This window comes from Trichechus manatus, unplaced genomic scaffold, assembly GCF_000243295.1.
Source record: "Trichechus manatus latirostris isolate Lorelei unplaced genomic scaffold, TriManLat1.0 scaffold00036, whole genome shotgun sequence".
NCBI lineage: Eukaryota > Metazoa > Chordata > Mammalia > Sirenia > Trichechidae > Trichechus > Trichechus manatus.
In genome coordinates this window covers 3,173,506-3,195,372 of record NW_004443972.1, presented here as the reverse complement: position 1 = coordinate 3,195,372, position 21,867 = coordinate 3,173,506, and the positions used below count along the sequence as shown (strand labels likewise).

Genomic DNA, 21,867 nt, shown 5'->3' with positions numbered 1-21,867 from the left:
CTGTGTTAGAACAAGGCTTCCAGGTGATTCTGATACATGCTTAATTTTGAGAACCCCCAGCTTCAACTAATCTGGGCTCTTCTCAGGACATGGACAGTTTTCCATGACCAGTGAAAGGCAGCTAGCACTCTGTTTCCTTTTATCCTGCAGGTCATCCTTTTTCTGCTATCTCAGCCTTTCAGAGGCAGCTCAAATGTAAGAGCCGCTCAAATGTAAGGGTCCCTCATAAAGAAGACATCCAGAAACCATCCAGTTATTATCTATTTATCTGTAAATGGCATTATTGTTCTGATTGAAACATTCACTTTATGAATTTGGAAAATACAGCGAAGTTTGAAGATGAAAATAAAAATTCACCTGTAATCTCACTACTGAATAATAACCACTGTAAACATTAATGTATTTTCTTTCACAGTTTTGAGTTTTAAAAGTACACACACACACACAATAAGAGCATAATCTAATAAACAACAATGTACCACCATTCCAAATGTACAATGTAAACATTTGGTCATTTTTGCTTCTTTTTTAAAAAATAAAAGACTTAGAAAACATTACAGATGAAGCAAATATTACCCCCTCCATCCCCACCCCGTATTTCTTTTCAGTTCTACTCCCCTCCTTTCCCCTTCAGAGGCAACACCATCATGATTCTGGTCTACGCTCTTCTAGGCCTTGTTTTTATATGCTTATTCCCTACATGTGTATACATGAACAGTATCTGGTATTGTTATATGTATTTTAAAATTTTACATAAATGCTACGTACAAATAGATCATTCTGCAACTTGCTTTTTAAAACTTAACATTGTTTTGAGAGCTGTCTTCAGTGAGATATATAGATCTACCTCTATTGCAGATATATAGATCCAATTCATTAATTTTTAACAACTGAACAGTATTCTATCATGTGATCATACAACTATTTATTAGTATATCGGTCATATTAATGTTGGATTGTAGAATATGCACATTTTCAACTTTACAATCACTGCCAAACTGCTCTCCAAAGTAGTTGTACCGATTCCAACTTTTTCTATGCATATAAAAAAAAAGTGCGTTTTTTCCCTTTAAATATTGACTCATTACCATTCTGTATTTTATTTTCTTCTGAGAATTTCACCAGGACATTAAATATTTTTCCAAAACACAATTTTTAATAGATAGAATTTCGTTGAATAGTTGTATATAACTTACTCACTTCCCTTTTATGGACATAGATTTTTGTCCCAAATTTTCACAATTACAAATAAATCTAAGAGAAATATCTCTGTACATAAATCTGTGCCTATCTTGATAATTCACTTAGAATTATTTGCTAAAATAGAATTGCATAATCTTAGAGCTCTTGATACATTTCTTACAGTGCCAGGAGGGTAGTTTTAGGGAAGCATTTCAGGCTATGTTTCTCAGTTTTGAAACTCATGCCATCTTTTACTAAGCGTAAAAATCTATTCTGCTTGCCTCCAAAATTCTGATAACTTTATCTCTTTAGAGACACACCATCCAAGATTCAGTCAAGCTTTCTTATAGTCTGTATTATGAAAACAAGCTTTTCCTTTTTTTCAGAATATAATATTTAATATTATACTGCTATGGTTTTAAAAATTACATATTCCACACATCTTTGTCTCACCTCCCATAAAGATTCTGTTGCAAACAACCTGCTTTGTTTGGTTTAAGCTCAAGAGACATAGGCTAAAACAGAGAAGATGCTATGATTTGAAAGGCACCTCCGTCTCATTAATACTCAGGATTGAGGACAGATTGTGTATACTTAGGACATAATTGAAACTTATTTCACAAACAGTTTTGTAACCATAATAATGAAATTCAAAAAGTGTGGTGGTGGAGGTAGTGGTGTGTATCTTCTGAGGGGGATATCTGTCAGAATTCTACCAATGTTTTAATTTTCCGGCTTCCTTTCAATATGCAAATTACTCTCTGAGAGAACTGGCTTTTGGTGAATTGAATTTTAGTGGTTTCGTTTTCTTCTTTGCAGAGTTGGCTTCTTCTGGCCATTCAGAACTCAAATTTGATGTCACCATCTCAGAGACATTAGGATCCTGATCACCTAACATAAACCCCAGGATGCCAATTAATGCAACAGACCTCTTTCTGCTTTACTGACATTCTTGTCAACCTAAGAATTAACTTACTACTTTATGCAATGTTAAATGTATATAAAGTTATACCCCAAACATCACAAAGACAATGACTATCAGAAAATATAACATTATAAAAATAAATAGCTATTTTTCATAAAACCTTCTGAATAATGCCAACTGTCATAAATCCTTCTGAACAACATCAGACAAACCTGATTAACAGTAAGAATAATGAATTGATTTCTGAGTCGTGTGGTATTTGAATAAATCCTATTAAAACGTTTATAATGACATCACACATTCATCTTGTGCCCAGTGGAGATACTTGGATACACCTGCGACAGAATTAACACTCAATAAATTACTGATTTGTCAGGTGAAATGATGTAAATTATATAAAACACTAATATTTACTATGCTACATAAGTCTAAGTGATCATTTATACTTTTTATATTATGATTATAAACTTAACTCATGAAATATTTAAAGATAAGTCCATTCCATTCCTGCGTTTGTGAGAGTGAATGTCTCATGTTCTCCAACTGAGAACAAATCCCATATAAGACCTGCATCTATACTTAAACTCCAAAACAATATATAAACATAACAAAAGATATAATTGGATTAAAAAAAATCAGCAATAGCATATCAGAGAGTAATGTCTGAGTGGCTACAACCTAATTATCATTTAATTGAGTAATAAGTGAATATACTCATAATCTTTCCATCATTATAAAATGTGCTGATTAGTTAAATTATGCTTGCTGGAGTAACCCTAAATGACATTTTTCCTTTCCAATTATCTTTTACCAGCATATCAATTATTCAAACAGTTCCTCCACAGGACTTAGCTAGCCCCCTAGTCAACCTTCCCTCTGTTTCACCTTTCATATACATATTCAAGTGATGTAGTTTTATTTATGAGCATACTTATCTTGCAGTTACATCTTCTTTTTTTTTTTTAAAACCTTTCAATAGATTAGCCCCATTTTCACTCTGGTTACACTTCCATTTGGTTCTTATCTTCACTGTGCAGCCACCTCTTCCAAAACATACTCCTCAGATACATCCTTTGTAAGAGTCCCAATACCTCTGACAGGTTCCACTTACTCACCCAAACTACACTCAGAATATTTAGATTTATTTTATACAGTTGTATCAGGATACCCTTAGCACATCTTTTCTACAGAAACCCTTGCTTTTTCAGTGAAGAAGACTGTAAAAGTTTATAACTTTCATGTGAGGGATCACATTCACATAGAAAGGCTACATTTTTCACACACTTTGAAGGTGTACAAACTGGCTCCTGAGCGTGAGGCTGGGCCTCAGAGTTAAGGTGACTATCACTCTGGCCCACACCCATCTGTTGGCAGAAGGATTATTTATATCAGGCCATTTCTTGCTACAAAAGTTCAGCAACTTATATATTCTAGTAACACAGAAGCCTTATGGGCACTAAATGCTGAGTGTAGTGGTTAGTAAGTGGCACAAATACTTTGTAGCTTGTTCCATCAAGAGGTGGGATCTATTACTCCATACCCTGAAATCTGGGCTGGCCTTGTGACTTGCTTTGACCCATGGAATGTGACAAATGTGATGGTGTTCAAGTTGTGAGACTAAACTTCAAGAGGCCTTGCATCTTCCACTGTTGTTTTCTTGGGACACCAGTGCTACATGAACAACCCTGAGCTAGTCCCCTTGAGGATGAAGAGAACATGCGGAGAAGAGATAATCCTTGCTGGTCCAGCCAGTCCACCTAAGGCCCCAAACACATGAGTGAGCCCAGCTAACACCATGTGAAACTAGCATGTTGTGTCCTAGTCGAGCCTAGCCTGAACTGCCAACCCACAGATGCATGAGTATTATTTCCAGTAGCCAAAAACTATACTGGAAACAACCTGGAAGTCTAAAACAGTGTTTTACTTAAATTAATTAGAGTACCGAGGGGCTGTTCAGCGTTACCAGTTAAGAGCACAAGCTCTGGAGTCAGGCTGTCTATGCATGAATCTTGGCTCTATCCTTTATGAGGCTATGACCTTGGGCAAGTTTTAAAATTTCTTTCTTTACAAAATGGAGATTATAACTTCATACTGTTGTTCTGGAGATATAATAAGCTAATGTATATAAAACAGTCTTAAAACAGTACCTACTCCTACATTGTAAGTATCCAAATTGTTATTATATATACATAGCCATTAAAATCATGTTATAGAAAATTTAAAAGCACTGGGAAAGGTCCATGATATTGTTAGTTGAAAACACATTACAAAGTTGCATGTCTAATTATAATCTTAATTTTCAAAAATGCTACTATTTATGTGGGTATAGGAATAGAAAAGCACTGTCCTTCCAGTGGGTGTTTCTGGGTAGTATGAACATGGACGATTTTTATTTTCTTTGCTGCTTTTCTGTTTCTTCAAAATTTTCTACAATAACCATATATTGGCTCTATAATCAGGAAAAATATTATTTCCAAAAAATTAAATGTTATATCTATGTTGTAGTTAGGTGCCACTGAGTTGATTTTTGACTCATAGTGACTGCATATGACAGAGTAAAACTGCCACATAGGATTTTCTAGGCTGTAATCTTCACAGGAGCAGATAGGCAGATCTTTCTCTCACAGGGTAGCTAGGTGGGTTCGAACTGCTAACCTTTTGGTTAGCAGCTGAATGCTAAACCATTGTACCACCAGGGCTACAGAACAGCTAATTAATGTTTCCCTGATCCTTAAAAGCACTAGGGAAGGTACCACCTTATTATTGGAAACAGTCACAAGCTCTACGTAAGTATAAGCCAGTATTACACTATTTCTCTGTTTTAGCCAAATGAAGAACAATATATAGTGAGCCAGAAAGAATACCACAATAATATCCAGTCCTTTTACTTCATATGAATTACTACACATAGCGGAGATTTCTGTTTGCCCTTGCCACCCTATATGATAGCAAAGAAAAAGTAGTTGAGACAGATAACTTCAAGTTAAAGTTTCCCTTTATGTTTTTAAGATATATAAGTGGAAAGTGACGGTCTTTATGCATATGTAGAAAATGCTTACTACGCCTGCTTTTTTTAAAAGTCAAAAAGTAAAAAATTACCAGCTCCAAAATACATATCCTTAAAAAAACACCTACAGAACTGTTTTAAAGAACAGTAATAAGTCACACCAGAACTAACTGATGAAGTCACCATAATTCTGAAGGAAAAAAATTTATGATTTATTTATGTTAATTAGCCACCAGTACATTTTGTTATTTTTTGCTTTTCTGTAGGATAGTGAAGTTTCTCATAGGGAATACTGATTAAAAAAAAAAAAAAACTTGCCTGCATTTATATAATCTATTTAAGAATGTGCTAAACAAGTTGTAAGGGATACTTTTCATATCTTACCATCCATCACTGGTATTTTGGCCACTCAGATGCAGCTCAATATATGCAGGTCAAATTACTGTTGAAAAATTGATTTACATCAATATTATTTTTTCCCAAAACTGTTCTGTAAGAATAAAACAATCGTGAATCATGCCAATTTGGGATTGTGAAACATACTGAAACAACTAATGTTAATATACTCTTTTGCTAAAAAAAAAAAAATGTTTAAAAAACCCACTGCCGTTGAGTCAATTCCAACTCATAATGACCCTACAGAATAGAGTAGAGCTGCCCCATAGGGTTTCCAAGGAGCAGCTGGTGGATTTGAACTGTTGGCCTTTTGGTTAGCAGCCGAGCTCTTAACCAATTCACTTGGCAGTGGATGCCAAGTTCCTACTTGAAGTATCAGTACTGTATAGAGGTAAAGCAATATGACCCCAAGACTTAGGAAACCAGGCTATTATTAAAGTTAAAACAGGAAAACTCCTCAGACATTGAGCAAATCCATCTAAAGACATTGTTTGTAAGTGTGTATAAATATCTAGGAATACCCAACTCTAATCAACATCTCCAGCAAACACGATAAACATAACTAAAATCTAATCAGTTGTCTGGTAAGGCCTTAAGACAAGAGAAGGAAGATCAACTCTGTGTGGATTTTAGAAAGGGGAGCCCAGAGAGCACACAATCTCTAAGTCCCATGAAATAAACCATCTTGTGTTGTGTTTATGGAGCTCACGTATCAGGCACAAACCAAGTAAGTAGCAATGTCCATGGATGTTTATTGGTGTTAAATCTAAAATGTCTCAAGGGGACTCCATTTAACATTGGATTGCTCACTGTAATGTTCAGGATGGCAGAGAAAACGTAGCAGCCAAAGAAAACTTATACACAAAGTATTCAGGTTGGAGAATAAGAGAGTTTCAATACCACAAAATTAGGTGGAGTATTTTAGAGAATGCATTGAAGAAAAGCAAAACCTGTAGAAAATAAAGTCTCTAATTTGACAAGTAGGTAAACAAAATATAAGACCAAGGTTATATACTGGAAGACTCCAGGCCAAATCACACCTGCAGAAGTGTTGTCTGGCTTGTATATGATTTGAAAATAATAATAAAAATGAATTAATTATGTATATTTAAATGAAAAGATTTTACATGAAGATTTGGATTCCTGCTTTACCTGAAAAACTGGACAATGTGGTAACACTAGGTCAACATTCCTGCCTTGCAACAGTTATCTGGAGTGGAGCAGTGGTTGCTCCTCCAGAAAGAACTTGGCTCTCCAGTTCACTGTGGTGGCTTCCTGCTTCCAGCCTGGCCTCTGAAGGCACTTGGGTTTCCAAACTCTGGAATAAGAAAGGACCTTGAGATAAGGCTTGAAGGACACTGTAGTCCTTGATAAGAGGTACAACTTATTTTATTTTTTTAATGATCACTTAACCTACAACCTAATAGTTTCCTCGAAAGGCTGGAGGATGTACTCTCAACAGATTATCATGCAGTAGTATTAGGTGTAGTCGGCCAGAAAGCCAGCTAAAACCACAAGCATATAGTTAACTTTCTTAATGAAACTGAGTTGACCCTGAGACTATCGTGATTCTTGAGTTAGAGGAGGTAGAAGATACAGAGAACTCCCACCAAAATTCAATCCTCTACCTTTTCTTCTTCTGTAGCACCATCATTGGCAATATCATATTAGCAATGTCTCAGGAACTCATATTGCAATCAAAGAATTATGAAACCAAATTATACATACTCATTAAGATTTATAAAATGTCACCAATGTTCTCTTACTTTATGTATTTTTAAATTGTTTTATTTTTGCCAGAAAGAAAAAAAAATGTATAAGAGCTTTCAAATGTCTACTTGAGACCTCGCATTACTTCTTATTGTTTTCTTCTAGTCATCAAGGAAACACTGCTCTACTCTGTTGTGGGACAAAAATGGTTCACCAGGCTGAAAAAAATAATCCTTGGGATAGTCTAACTCATTTTGTTCTGTTCCCACAGTCACTGGACAATCTCCTGATTCTTAGATGGATTTCATAGGTGCTCTGATATCATTAAGAAAGTGACCTAGATAGCAGGTACAAGTATTTCAGCCACTGAAAATAAAGAAATAAATAGGCCACCTGGCTTATAATCTCCTGTAAATATACATGGTTTGTGCCAGAACCAAGAGGTTCATCATCCCTGAGTACAATGGCAAAATCAAGTTTTTTACTTGGAAGAACTAAGGACCACACCCTGGACCATAGTTATACTCCAGAGGGTACTCTCTCAATCTTTCTGGTCTTCCCTGTCAGTGTGTGTGCGTGCGTGCGTGCATGCGCGCGCCACCTCCTCCTGACTACAACTTTGCTCACTAGAAAACCAGAAATGATTTTGAGCAAGAGCAGGACAAGGGAATGTGTAGGATGGGGTGCGGCAGCATGCTCATTCCTCAGGAAGCAGCCAGGAGAGACAGAGGAGCAACCAAGGGATGTGGAACCAAGGTTAAATGACTATGTTTCTATAGTCGTGATATACTAAAGGTACTCTAGGCATTATATTTGATGTATTAAGTATTTATTGAACATCTACTGTGTGTAAAGCATTGTGATGGGTGCTGGGGACCCAAACATAAAGGGAATACAGTCTCATCTCAAGGAGCTTACTGTTTGAGTGGGAGAATGGTTAGTCAGGTAAACAACATCAAGTGATTTCAGCTATGATAGAGCTAAGTATGGAGTACCAAATAAAAACAGCATTAATGTAGTTTTCAGGATCAGAGAAGGGTGGTAAGCAGGATTCATTTAAAGATGCACAGAAGTTAGAAAGGCAAACAAAGGTTAAACCCAAACCTGTTGCTGTGGAGTCGATTCCGACTCACAGAGACCCTATAGGACAGAGAACTGCCCCATAGGGTTTCCAAGGAGCAGCTGGTGGATTTGAACTGCTGACCTTTTTTTTCTGGTTAGCAGTAGAACTTTTAACCACTGCACCACCAGGGCTACCAGAAAGGCACCACCAGAAAGGTTAGGAGATCTGAAACTTCATTTAATCCATGCAAATGACCATTTTCCAAAAGATTAAAATTGAAGATTTTACGTTTTTGTCTGTTAATAACATTTCTGATATTGTGCTCATTTTTAGCTGGTAAGCAAGCATAAAGGTCTCATTTTGTCAGACTTTTAACCTTGAGATGCGGTTAAGTGATGAAGTATTAATGAATATTTTCCACAGGAAGATCTGAATGTCTGCCTGATGCCTGAAATAAAAAATGATGACCCGACATCTAGATAAGCAAATACTGTGTTCTAGAAGAAGCAAAATCAAAGGACAATAATTTACTTCAATAAGAAAATAATCTTTGAAGTGAGTGCACTGGAAGCAGAAACTAAAGGAAGCAAGACATGGGTGAGAAAGTCTTCACCTACAGACAAAGTAGTACAAAAGTGCTGGGAAGTATATCCTTTAATAAAGAAAGTCCACACGTGATGAAAATAAGATGACTACTGAGCTAAAGTTATTTTAGCCAACTGTATAAATAATATTAGCTAACGTTTATTTTGCCATCTTCTAGGAACTATGCTGAGCACTTTATCCATATATATATATTAACTCGGTAATCCTCTTAACAACTTTATAAGGTACTGTGGTTTTTCCTTTCTTAACTTTAGGAAACTGAGGCAAGAGAAATCAATTAACTTTACCTTCTCTTTCCAAACTCTCTGACACTTTATATCCCTTTTTCCTACTTTTTTTTTTCTTCCGTAGTATTAATCACTACCTACTATTTGGAATTCCTGGGTAGTGCAAATGGTTAAGGTACTTGGCTGCTAACCGAAAGGTTGGAGGTTCAAGTTCCACCCAGAGGTGCCTTGGAAGAAAAGCCTAGTGATCCACTTCTGAAAAACCAGCCATTAAAAATCCTGTGGAGCACAGTTCTATTGTGGTAGGAGCTGACTCAACAATTTGTTTTATTATTTACTATCAGTATTTATTTCAATTTTAATTTTACTTTACTTTTACCCTGTTATTGTCTGTTTCCCTGAGGAGAATTTAGGCCTCATGAGTACGTGGATATAGCAGTCATAAATTACAAAATATCCGCTGTAATTTGGTTTGGGTTCTTCAAAGGCTATCTTTGTTTCACATCTTTTTTATTTCCCACAGCTCAAAGTACAGGCCCTTAAACATACTGTAGCCAAAAAAAAAAAAAAATTGTTGAGTGAATGATGAGCACAGTTTATAAACAGTAAGTATATACTAAGCCCTTGCCACGCCCAGCATGTGCTAGTCATCATAAAATAGGGAAGTTCAGTACAAAATACGGTCCTTGCTTTCAAGTAACTTAAAACTCAGGAAAAGAAATAAGGTAGAAGCACAAGGAATACCCAGGACACATTTAAAAAAAAAATTACTTTCATTCTTCAATCATCTAATGATGCCTAAAAACACCTACTCACTACTCCTCCCAAAACACACCTTAATATCCTGCTGCACTAAACTTTCTTGGAAAAGCCAGACCCATTCACAGTGTTATGCCTATGCGTGTGTTCTTCTTTGGGCACAGAAAGATTTCCCTCACGTTCGTGTGTTCTTTAACCTGACTTCGGGGTCAACCCCTCCATGAAGCCTCCTCCAGTCTCCTGCTTAGTTACTTGTTCATTCCTCTCTCATACTACAGGGCTGATTACGCGTATGTAGCAGCACTTACCACGCTCTGTTTTAAAGTACATGCATTCCTTGTTTCATTCATTCTGGTGCTCCTGGCTGCCAAACATACTAGCAAGGACATGGTATGCATATAATGTGCTTTGAGTTGAATTACTCATTTGTTTTTACTCATCTTCCAAAATACTAAAGAACTTTTTTTTATTCCCCTAAAATACAGCCATAGATAGCAATTTCTTCTTTATAATAATGTTAAAACCACTCAGTGGTACACAAATACACACAGGGGGGCTAACTGCAGGTGTGTACTCAACCACAAATTAAACGAAGACAGAATAGAATCTATTTTTCTAATTTTATTTTCAGCACAGTTTCCAGACTTAGGGGATATTCCCAGTGCCTAGAAGAGTGTCTGGAACAGAGAAAACTCTCAACAATTACTTGTTGAATAAATGAATGCGTATATAAAAACCATGTCATTAAATGCTAAATGGCATGACATGTACTGTACGTATTACAGAAATTCAGACATGAGGTAGTAAATCATAGAACACTGAACTAAGAGTTAGGAGGTCTGGTATCTGCAAATTTCTAGCTGTATAACATTTGAGCAAGCTACTTAACCTGAGCTTTAATTTGTAAAATTAAGGGATTGGATCAAATAAGTGATTTTCAAATTATTTTAGCAGTAGATCTCTTTTGTCTAATAAACTCTAAATGGAACCTCCATTATATAAAACAGGAAAAGAGGCTGTTAGTAGAAACTTATAAGGCCAAATTATAATATTACTTATTAAAATTCATCAAAAAGAATGGACTATTTCGATGAATAAAAAGTATAAATTCAGAGGACATGAGTGATAGTTGCAATTTTTAATTACTTTCATTAACAGAATTTATTTCTGTATTTTGTTTTTATAGTATTGAGAAAATTCTGACTACTACATACAAGCTATTATAAATGGCAACAGTTGTTTTGTTTCTTCATAGCTAATTTGGCAATATTAAACCAGACCCGTGACCACTGGGTTGACTCTGACTCATAGTGACCTTACAGGATAGAGGAGAACTGCTCCACAGGGTTTCCTAGCCTGTACTCTTTACGGAAGCAGACTGCCACATCTTTCTCCTGTGGAGTGGCTGGTGGGTTCAAACCGCTGATCTTTCAGTTAGCAGTCGAGCACTTAATCACTACACAAGACTCTGCAATTAAAACGATCCAGAAGTTTGAAGGAGGAGTAAAGTACATCTTGTTTTCGAAATGAGTAACTGACTCAAAAGAGGGGGAATGGGCAGGTATAAATGAAGACAGGTTTCATATGTGGCCTAGAGATGACAGTGTTTCTATCTGAAGGCTTCTGTTTTCTCTGTAAACTACAGAAGACTACATCTGATGAGAATGAGGACAGAGGAGGGAAGTTGAAGGTAAAAAACGATGAAAAAAGGCTGAAATAGCTCTTGTAAAGAGTGGAAAATAAGTTGATCAGGCAAAAAGTAAGTTTGACAGGTAGTGTTGAAAGCCAATTTGAGGTCTGTGATCATGAATGTATGGCAGAATCCAATGTGACCTTATCTAGCAGAACATCACTTATCAAACAAAAGAGCAGTATAGATAGATTTGGACCTTCTGGCTCATTGAGTATGTTGTTGTTAGCTGCTATTGAGTCGGCTCCTGACTCATGGCGACCCCATGCACAAAGGTATCAGACCCTTGTGATCCATAGCGTTTTCATTGGCTGAGTTTTGGAATTAGACAGCCAGGACTACCTTCTTAGTCTGTCTTAGCCTAGAAGCTCGTCTGAAATCTGTTCAGCATCACAGCAACATGCAAGCCTTGAGTGACAGGCGAGTGGTGTTTACGCTTGAGGTGCACTGACCAGGAATCAAACCTGGGTCTTCTGCATGGAAAGTGAGAATTCTACCACTGAACCAGAAAAAGCAAAAACCAAATGGATCACGTGATGTTTGCAACTTAATATCAAACTGTTCTGGGAAAAACAAAACAAACATTTCATATTCAGAGGGAGAAAAGAGAAAGAATGATAAAACAAATGTGGCAAAATGTCACAATTGGTGAATTTGTGTGAAGAGAGTTGTTTGCACTACAGCAACTTTTAAGTAAGTTTGAAATTATCTCAAAAGAAAATGTTTTAAAGATGTAAGAAAAACTCAAATAGAAATAAAACATGGCCTGGGTTTTACAGATGGGTGGGCAAATAACGAAGAGGTTTAAGATATGAACAACTGTGTTAACTGAAGATATAGAACATGTAATCTAAGCTGGGAGAAAGTTCTATATACCATAATAAAAAGACTGTTAAATTTGACTACATCAAAAATTAAAACTTCTATTCAGCAAAAGAATCACCAAAAAAAAAAAAAAAAAGACAACTGATGGCCTAGGGAAAATATTTGCAACACATATAACAGTCAAAGGATTAATGTCTAAAATGTATAAAGAACTCCTACAAATAAAAAAGAAAAAGAGATAAACAGCCCAATAGAAAAAATGGACAGGCTGAGAAAAGGAACTGTAAAAGGCCAGTAAACATAAGATGCTCAATCTTAGTAGAAATCAGAAAAATGCAAAATAAAGCAATAAGGTAGTATTGTTTTTCACTCATAAGATTTGTAAACATTTAAAAAAGATTGCTAATATCAAATTTTGTCAAGGGTACAGGAAAATAGCTAGTGTCATAAACTACTGGTAGAAAGACAAATTGTTACATTCTTTTGGGAGGGTAATATATCAGAATCTACGTGAATTTAAGATGTGCATATCCTTTGAAACAGCAATTCCTCTTCTTCACTGAGCCTGGAGAAATAATCAAATACATGCACAAAGAGTTATGAAAAATTATATTTACTGCAGCATTGATCATTAGAGTGAAAAAAATCAAACTAAATTTCTATTAATTAGAGAATAGGTAAATAAATTACAAAACATCCATATCATGAAATAGAATACAACAGTTAAAAGAGGTACTTCTGAAGTTTTGATATGGGAAGATTTCCAAGACATGCTTGTCAAGTAAAGAAAATTGATTTGAAGAATATGTTCTGAGTGTAAAACCATTTAAGTGATATTCAAACATCATATATAAGGTTGTAGTACTTTAGTTTCTATAGATGGTGAAATTGGGTGCCTTTTCACCTAAAATGCCATGAATAGCTAATCTACTCTTTCTTGGGTGATCTTAGTAAAAGTAATCTTTGTATCTTAATCTTCAGATGTTCAAATTATTTAAAAAAAAAATGTACTGAGCACCTATTATATGTCTGCTGTTGTTGTTAGGTGCTGTCGAGTGGATTCTGACTCATAGTGAACCCCATGTGACAGAGTAGAACTGCCCCATACAGTTTTCTTGGCTGTAATCTTTATGGGAGAAGATCATCAGATCTTTTTCCCCACAGAGATGCTGGGTGGATGGGTTCAAACCACCAGCTTTTCAGCTAGCAGTTGAGTGCTTAACCATTGCGCCACCAGGGCTCCTACCATATGTCTACAAAAACAAAAAAAAACCCAAACCCACTGCCGACTCTAGGTACTCAAAAACATAGTGTGGGCCCTCAAAAGCTGTGGAATAACTCTTGGAAACCGCGTGGGAGCTTTGCTTAAGTTGCATGAAGCTACACAGTACTAACAAAGACAACCCGTTGCCATTGAGTCGATTCTGACGCACATTTTAGACAATCTTCACAAGCTGAATATTTACATTAAAGCACGGACTCAGGCTTGAATTTTAATATATAATATAGTAGAGTATGAAGTACAACTACTGAAATTAAATACTGTTTTTGTATGTCACTAATATGGACTTCAATATTTCATAGTAAAAATAGCCTATAATAGTATATATAAGCCTTGATAAAAGCATTTGACTATTTATATTTTGTAAACGTCCTTGGAATTCTTCAGTTTATAATTCAGAGTTTTTCCTTGATGACTGAAGTGCTTTAAAAGTTGTGTTTTTTTTTTTTGCACCAAGATAGAATGAAAACCCTACAGTGACCTTGAAACTAACATTGAACACATCAATGCGTTCTATCTGAGTTTCAAGAATACTCAGCATTGCAGAAACTCCTAGGATTCTGGAACGACTTGGAGGTTAAAATACTAAAAGTTGGCTTAGGAGGCTTTAGGAACATTAGGAGATGAGATGATGCAAGCAGTTTTATCTCTGGGCAAATCAATCTAATATTAATGAAAAAAATTTCCATGGCAAACTGATACAGAAGCAAAGGTGCAGAATAAAAAGACAAAGTTTTCTTTAGTTTTAACTATAGGTATCATTTGAAGACTTTATTGCAGCTTTAAAAAAAATCAATAGGGATATGTTTTCATATTTTTATTTTTATAGTTCTGAAGATGGATGGTGATGAGCCAGACAAACCAATCAGCTGAAAAACAAGTCTCGAATAACATACAAAGTCTCTGGAAAAGATTACATAATTTTTAGGACCGTGTTTTAATTCTAGCTCACGGCTAAGCAGTATCATTAACTAGCGATTCATTATTTTTCTCAGAAAGAGATCCAAAACGGAATCAGAAAACAGATGTTGACATATAAATCATCTATTAAACACAGCAGGCAACTACAAAACACTAAAAACAAGGACAAATGAAAGGAATTTACTAAATTTGTAAGAAAAATACCATGAAATCGTCAAATAAACTTCACATTTACACTATCAGGTCATTTATTACTAGTAATATACAATTAATAAAGAAATCCAAAGATGTGATTACAATGATAATTCTAATGTTTTAAGCACGAACACTTCAACAGACAACTACAGTTATAATTAGTATATTTTAAACATGAGTATTTCAACAGACAATACCATTTTTAAAAAAAAATGCCAGGATATTGTAATACAAGTGCTGTGATTTAACAGCAGTATGTGACTACTGCTGAATGCTAAAGAGATAAAATCCCATACTGTTTCATATTTTCAACCATGGTTTTACATCAGGCATTACCAAACAGCTCACTATTATACTGTTTTTTTAAAAAAATTCCTGGCAACTTAAATCTACTTCCTAAAAATATATACATATAATAATCAGAGAGCTACTGGGAAATTTCACATTACCAAGTCTTCATTAATCTTACAAAATATAAGACAAAGAATTGTCATAAACAATTAAAATGAAATTAAACTTAGCAAAAAATGCATGTTGTAAGACAGTAACATTGATATGAATCTTTTTCGTCTTGTTCAGTAAGAGATTCATAAAATAGTAACTAGGTCACAGTGAGTTCATGCTGTCATGAAGCTTGCATTGTAGTGATATGGACAGACCCAAAACCAATACACAAATACATAAATAAAATAAATGCAGGTTGTGTTATGTGCTATGAAAGAAATAAACAAGGGCCTAAAAGAAATAAGAATAAGGAATGAAAAAGACCCCTTTTAGGGAGGTGGAAGTCCTTTCTGAGGAGGTGACCTTTAAGTGAGACCTGAAGGATGAGAAAGAAGCTGGCCAAGAGAAGAGAACCAGGGAAGACTGTTCTAGGCAAAGGAAACAGCCTGTGCAAAACTCTAGCGCTGGAGAAAAGCTGGATATATTCTAGAAACTGAAGGAAGACCTTTAGTGCTGGAGTATAATGAGGGAAGCAGGAATGGCATGAGATGAAGTTGGAGAAATAGGCAGGGAGGAGATCATGCCATGCAGGGCCTTATCAGCCATAATCGTGTTCTGAATTTCATTTGAATTGCAAATGAAGCCATCAAAGGAGTATAAGCAGAATGACAAAATCTTGTTTGCACATTGGGAAGGTATCTCTTGCTGCTGCACTGAGAATCGATGGGGGGGAGAAATCCGCTAGAAGTGTTTGTGATAAAAGTTGATGACCTGACAAAATTTTAGATGCCTTGCTTACATACATCTCTTAAAATTACTTCTTGATATTTAATTCTGACCAAGAAGGAATAATTGGAGAAAGAATCATGTTATCTCAGAGATTGTAACAGCCAAGGAAGTGCACACTGGGAGTGGTTAGACAGGAATTTTAGACTTAGAGAAAGCATACTTCAAAGTATTTAGAGACAGACAAAAGTGCATGGCCAACATACGTTACATGGGAGACAAACAGACCTATTAAAAAAAAGAAGGAAACTCTAACCATCCATCTAAGCCTAAGCCCAAAGGTGAAGAAACAGAGACATGTGGAAAGATCAAGTGCTTACAGAAAGAGCTATGTAAGTGGCTTAGGTAAAAAGAAGCCATGTTTCAAAAGTAAAAGGAAAGGCACATAACCTAAGATTCATCTTTCAAGGCTTGTGATTTGACCTCTGAAGAACTTATCGACCTCATTATGCACTGCTCTTCTCTTTGTAGATGACTCTCCAGTCATGCTGGCCATCTTTATGTTCCTTGAACATACCAAGCTTATTATTTTTTTTTTTTTTATTGTGCTTTAAGTGAAAGTTTACAGTTCAAGTTAGTTTCTCATACAAAAATTTATACATACATTGTTATGTGACTCTAGTTGCTCTCCCTATACTGTGACAGCGCACTCCTCTCCTTTCCATCCTGGATTTCTCATGTCCATTCAACCGGCTTCTGTCCCTTTCTGCCTTCTCATCTCGCCTCTGGACAGGAGCTGCCCATTTAGTCTCATGTATCTACTTGAGCTAAGAAGCACACTTCACGAGTATCATTTTACATCTTATAGTTCAGTCTAATCTTTATCTGAAGAGTTGGTGTGATGGTTAAGACTGTGTGTCAACTTGGCTGGGCCATGATTCTCAGTGTTTTAATGTAATCACTCCCATGATTGAATATGCTGTGAGTAGCCAATCAGATGAAAGGGGGCCTTCTGGGGGTGTGGCCCGAATCTGTATATAAACAGACGTTCTGGCTTTTTGCTCTCTCTGGATCCTGTGGCTGCTTCCTGTAGTCTCATCTCCCGTTCTTGGGACTTGAGCTGTCAGTTTATCTGCCGAACCTGGGATTCGTTGATCTGCACAGCCTGTGAGCCGGAGCCCTGCTCTCCGATCTGCTGATCTTGGGCATGCCAGCTTCTGCAGTTGTGTGACTTGGGACAGGCCTCTACCCTGATCCACGGACTTGGGACGTTCTAGCCTCTACAATTACGTGAGCTGTTTCTTGATATAATCTCTCTCTATATATATGTATTTATACACTTTACTGGTTTTGCTTCTCTAGAGAACCCAGCCTAAGACAGTTGGCTTCGGGAATGGTTTTAGTTTTGGGCTAACAGAGAGTCTGGGGGCTATGTCTTCCGGGGTGCCTCCAGTCTCAGTCAGACCATTAAGTCTGGTCTTTTTATGAGAATTTGAGTTCTGCTCCACACTTTTGTCCTGCTCTGTCAGGGACTCTCTGCTGTGTTCCCTGTCAGGGTGGTCATTGGTGGTAGCCGGGCACCATCTAGTTCTTTTGGTCTCAGACTGATGCAGTTTCTGGTTTATGTGGCCCTTTTTGTCTTTTAGGCTAATATTTTCCTTGTGTCTTTGGTGTTCTTCATTCTCCTTTGCTCCAGGTGGGTTGGGACCAATGGCTTCATCTTAGATGGCCACTCACTAGACAAGCTTATTCTTGACTTTGAGCTTGTATAGTTGCTGTTCTCTCCACCTGGAACAGTCTTCTAGCTCTTCTCATGGCTGCTCTTGCTCATTACTAATATTTTAGCTCAAATATCACCTTAAAATGTCATGTAATTTATTTTCTTCATAGCACATATTTCTAACTAAAATAATTTTGCTTACATGTTAATGCTTTTCCCCCATCACTAGAATTTAAGCAAGAGATCAAGGAATTTGTCTATCCTTATCCCCAGTTTGAGGAGCCCTGGTGGCGCAGCGGTTAAGTGCCTGGCTGCTAACTGAAAGGTTGCTGGTTCAAACGCATTAGCTGCTCCGTGGGATAAAGATGTGGCAGTCTGCTTCCGTAAAGATTTACAGCCTGGGAAACCCTACCAGGCAGTTCTACTCTGTCCTATAGGGTCATTATGAGCCGGAATTGACTCGACAGCAGTAGGTTTGCTTTTTGGTTATCCCCAGTGCTTAGCACAGCATCTGGCACATTACAGGACCTCAAAAAATATTTCTTGAATGGAAAGAAGGAAGAAAGGTAGGAAAAAAGATGGGAGGACAAATGAAAAGTCATGTGAGAAAAATGTCAAAAAGTTTATCAAGACTGAAATCACTCTCAGAGATTACATTATAGCCATACAACAGACATGCCTCTAACATGAACAATAACACCTGTGAGGAATGTACATCTCAGAACAATCCACTATACAAGACCTAAAGGGCAACATTTGCCCAAAAGCAAAGTTCAGGAGGACAGTAGGGACAGGAAAGCTGGGCAAATGGACACAGGGAACCCAGGGAGGAATGGGGGAGAGTTCTGACATTCAGGAGTTTGCAACCAATGTCATGAAACAAGCTCTGTATAAATGGTTGAATGGGAAGCTAATCTGCTCCGTAAACTTTCACCTAAACAACAATAAAATGTTCAGCAAGTCCATGATGAATTGAGGTTAACGAAAAATCCTAAAGATAGGGAAAAAAACCCCAAAAAACCAAACCGTTGCCTCCAAGTCGATTCCAACTCATAGCGATCCTATAGAAAGAAAAGGAACCTTTAAAGTTATGAGGGGAACAACATGAAGAGTAAGGGAAAGAGTTTAACTTGGATGAATGCTAATAATAAAATGACATTAAAAGAAAACAAATTTCTATTTTCTTTCCTCTTTTTGATCAAAGAATAAATTTAATAAACTTTATTAAGAATCAATCATAGAGGACTTTGACTTCCAGCCAAGATGAAGTAACAGGGGCCAGATTTGCTCTCTTGTCTGAAACAATAAAAAAGACAAGCAAAATATTATGAAACAATTGTTTTTAAGAAACTGGACACCAGACAATACAGCCCAGTGGTCCCTCTGAGATGGGGAACAAATTAGAAGAGCCCTATGATTGCTCCAGCTTATTGCCTTCAGAGTTTCCAGGCTGTGCTGCAGAGAGGAGGAACCCAGCTGGACCCCATCAGACTCCCTAAGCTGAGGAGATAGAGCTGAAGAGTCAGGGAAGAGAGAAATGCAGGGATCTGCAGAGGATTCCTCTTGAATATTCAATAAGTACTGACCAGTATATGTATGTGAGGACACTACTCAAGGCCAAGGAAAGAATTGCCTAAAAGGAATAGAAGGAACATTATCAGGCACTCACACAGGTTGAGAACTGGAATACTTCATGACTCAAGAAGTATAGGGTAGAGTTACTGAAGGTTTCTGGTTCAGTAGTGGAGAATAGGTAGACTCAGACTAAACACTGTACTGATACTGCCTAATGAGTCTTAAAAGCAAAACCTGAAATGATCAAATTTGTTTTTTATAAGTAACTCAACTGCATCCCAGAACAAAACTGAAGAATATTTAAAGGTAAACAAAAATACTCAGTGCCCCAAAAATAAAAAAAATTCACTAGGTCTGGTATACAATATAAATCACCAGGCATGCAAAGAAGGAGGAAAATGCAATGGAGTGAAAATAAAAACCAATCAATCTTGGATGAACCTCTAGGGAATTATACTGAGTGAGAAAAGCCAATACCAAAACACTACATACTGTATGATTACATTCATATAACACTTTTGAAATGACAAAATGTTAGAAATGGAGAACATATTAGTGGTTGCCAGGAACTAGGGATAAGGGTTGGGTAGGGGGAAGAGAGAGAGTGGTGTGGTTATAAAAGAGCAACAAGAGGGACCCTTATGGTGACGGAACTTATCTATACTTTGTTGTGGTAGATAAATGAACCTATACATGATAAAACTGTATAGACCTAAATACACACATACATACAAATAAGTACAAGTAAAATAGAAAATTTGAACAAGATCAGAGGATGATACAATATATTCCGACTGTTATATTTTACTACAGTTTTGCAATACATTCCCACTGGGGGAAACTGGGTAGAAGATACATGGAATTTCTCTGTATTACTTCTTACAACTACATGTGTATCTACAATTATCTCAATAAAAATTTCAATTAAAAAATCAACCTACTGAAACTAATGCATAACTGACACAGATGTTAGAATTAGCAGATAAGAACATTAATACAGTTATTATAACTGTATTTCATACCTTCAAAATGATAAAGAGACATATAAGATACTCACAAAAGATCCAAATGGAATTTCTAGAGATGAAAACTACAATGTGTGAGATGAAAAAATATACTGGATGGGATTAACAGCAGGTAAGACATTGCCAAAGAAAAGATTAGTGAACTGGAAGACATGACAATAGATAAAGTACCCAAAATGAAACGGAGAAAAGAGGCTGGGAAACAACAACAAAAAACCCGCAGAGCATCAATGATCTGTGGGACAATGTAAGCGGTCTAACCCAAAAACTCATTGCTGTCGAGTTGATTTCGACTCATAGCGACCCTGTAGGAGAGAGAACTTCCCCACAGGGTTTCCAAGGCTATACATCTTTACAGAAGCAGTCTGCTGCATCTTTCTCCCGTACAGTGGCTGGTGGGTTAGAGCAGCTGACTTTTCAGTTAGCAGCCGGGTACTTTAACCACTATATCACCAGAGCCCTTCTGCAAGTGGTCTACTGTATGTGTCATCCCTGAAGAATATAAGAGAGGATGGGACAGAAAAAATACTTGAAGAAATAATGGCTGAAATTTTCCCAGATTATGATGAAAACTATAGCCCCACAAATCCAAGAATCACAAGAAATCCCAAGCACAAAAAGCCTGTGAAAAACAAACAAACAAACATACCCAAAAACTACCCTAAGGCCCATCATAATCAAACCGCTCAAAACAAGTGATAAAGAAAAAGCTTTAAAAGTAGCCAGAGAAAAAGACATGTTATGTACAGAGGAACAAATTTAAGAATGGCAGTAGATTTCTCAGTGGAAACAATGCAAGTGAGAAGACAGTAGACTCTTGCCTTTAAAGTACTGAAACAAACAAGCAAACAAACTTGTCAACCTAGAATTCTATACACAGAAAGAAACGTATTTCAAAAATGAAGGCTATATAAAAACTTTTTCAGATATACAAAAGCTGAAAGAATTCATCACTGGCTGACCTGCACTACAAGTAATGGTAGAGGAAGTCCTTCATGCAGAAACGATACCAGAATGAAATCGGATCTAAGACAAAGGAATGAAGAGCACCACAAAATGGTAATTATAACATGGGTAAACATGTAAGATATTTTTCTTAAATTAAAAAATTTTTAAATAAAATAACAACAATGCAGTGTGGGTTTAAAACACATAAAAAAGTACAATATATGACAACTATACCACAAAGGCCAGAAGGGGAGAAATGGAAGTACACTATTGTGAGATTCTAATAAGTGAAGTAATTTAGTTTCACTTGAAGGCAGATGGTGATAAGTTAAAGATGTATACTATAAACCATAAAATAACAACTAAAATAACAAAACACAGTTATAGCTAAAGAGCCAACAAAGTAGGTAAAAATGAAAACATAAAAAGTACTCAATCAAAAAGAAGAAAGGGATGGACAGCCCAGTAAAACCATGAGAGTAACGACGTACAGGAGTCCAGTGACAAGGCCCAGAAGGCAGAAGGGGAGTAGGAAGCTGATGATAGGAAACACAAAGTAGAGTAAGGATATTGTTGATGTGTTGTGAGATTGTTAACCATTGTCATAGGGCAACATTTGTAGTAACTGTTAAATGGGAGAC

At 36.5% G+C, this 21,867-nt stretch overlaps 1 protein-coding gene across 5 annotated transcripts in view; it reads right to left on the bottom strand.

Moving 5' to 3' along the window:
- The window catches only part of MBD5 (methyl-CpG binding domain protein 5), a 154,585-nt gene that overhangs the window by 80,039 nt on the left and 52,679 nt on the right, over nt 1-21,867 (bottom strand). Inside the window, exon 2 of one of the 5 annotated variants that reach the window (XM_023730374.1) lies at nt 6,663-6,828. The exons of 3 other annotated variants lie outside the window; for them this stretch is intronic. The gene's annotated coding sequence lies outside the window, so the exon portion shown is untranslated. Of the gene's footprint in view, nt 1-6,662; nt 8,267-21,867 lie in introns of those variants that run through there. One more of the 5 variants, XM_023730372.1, reaches the window with a different exon arrangement.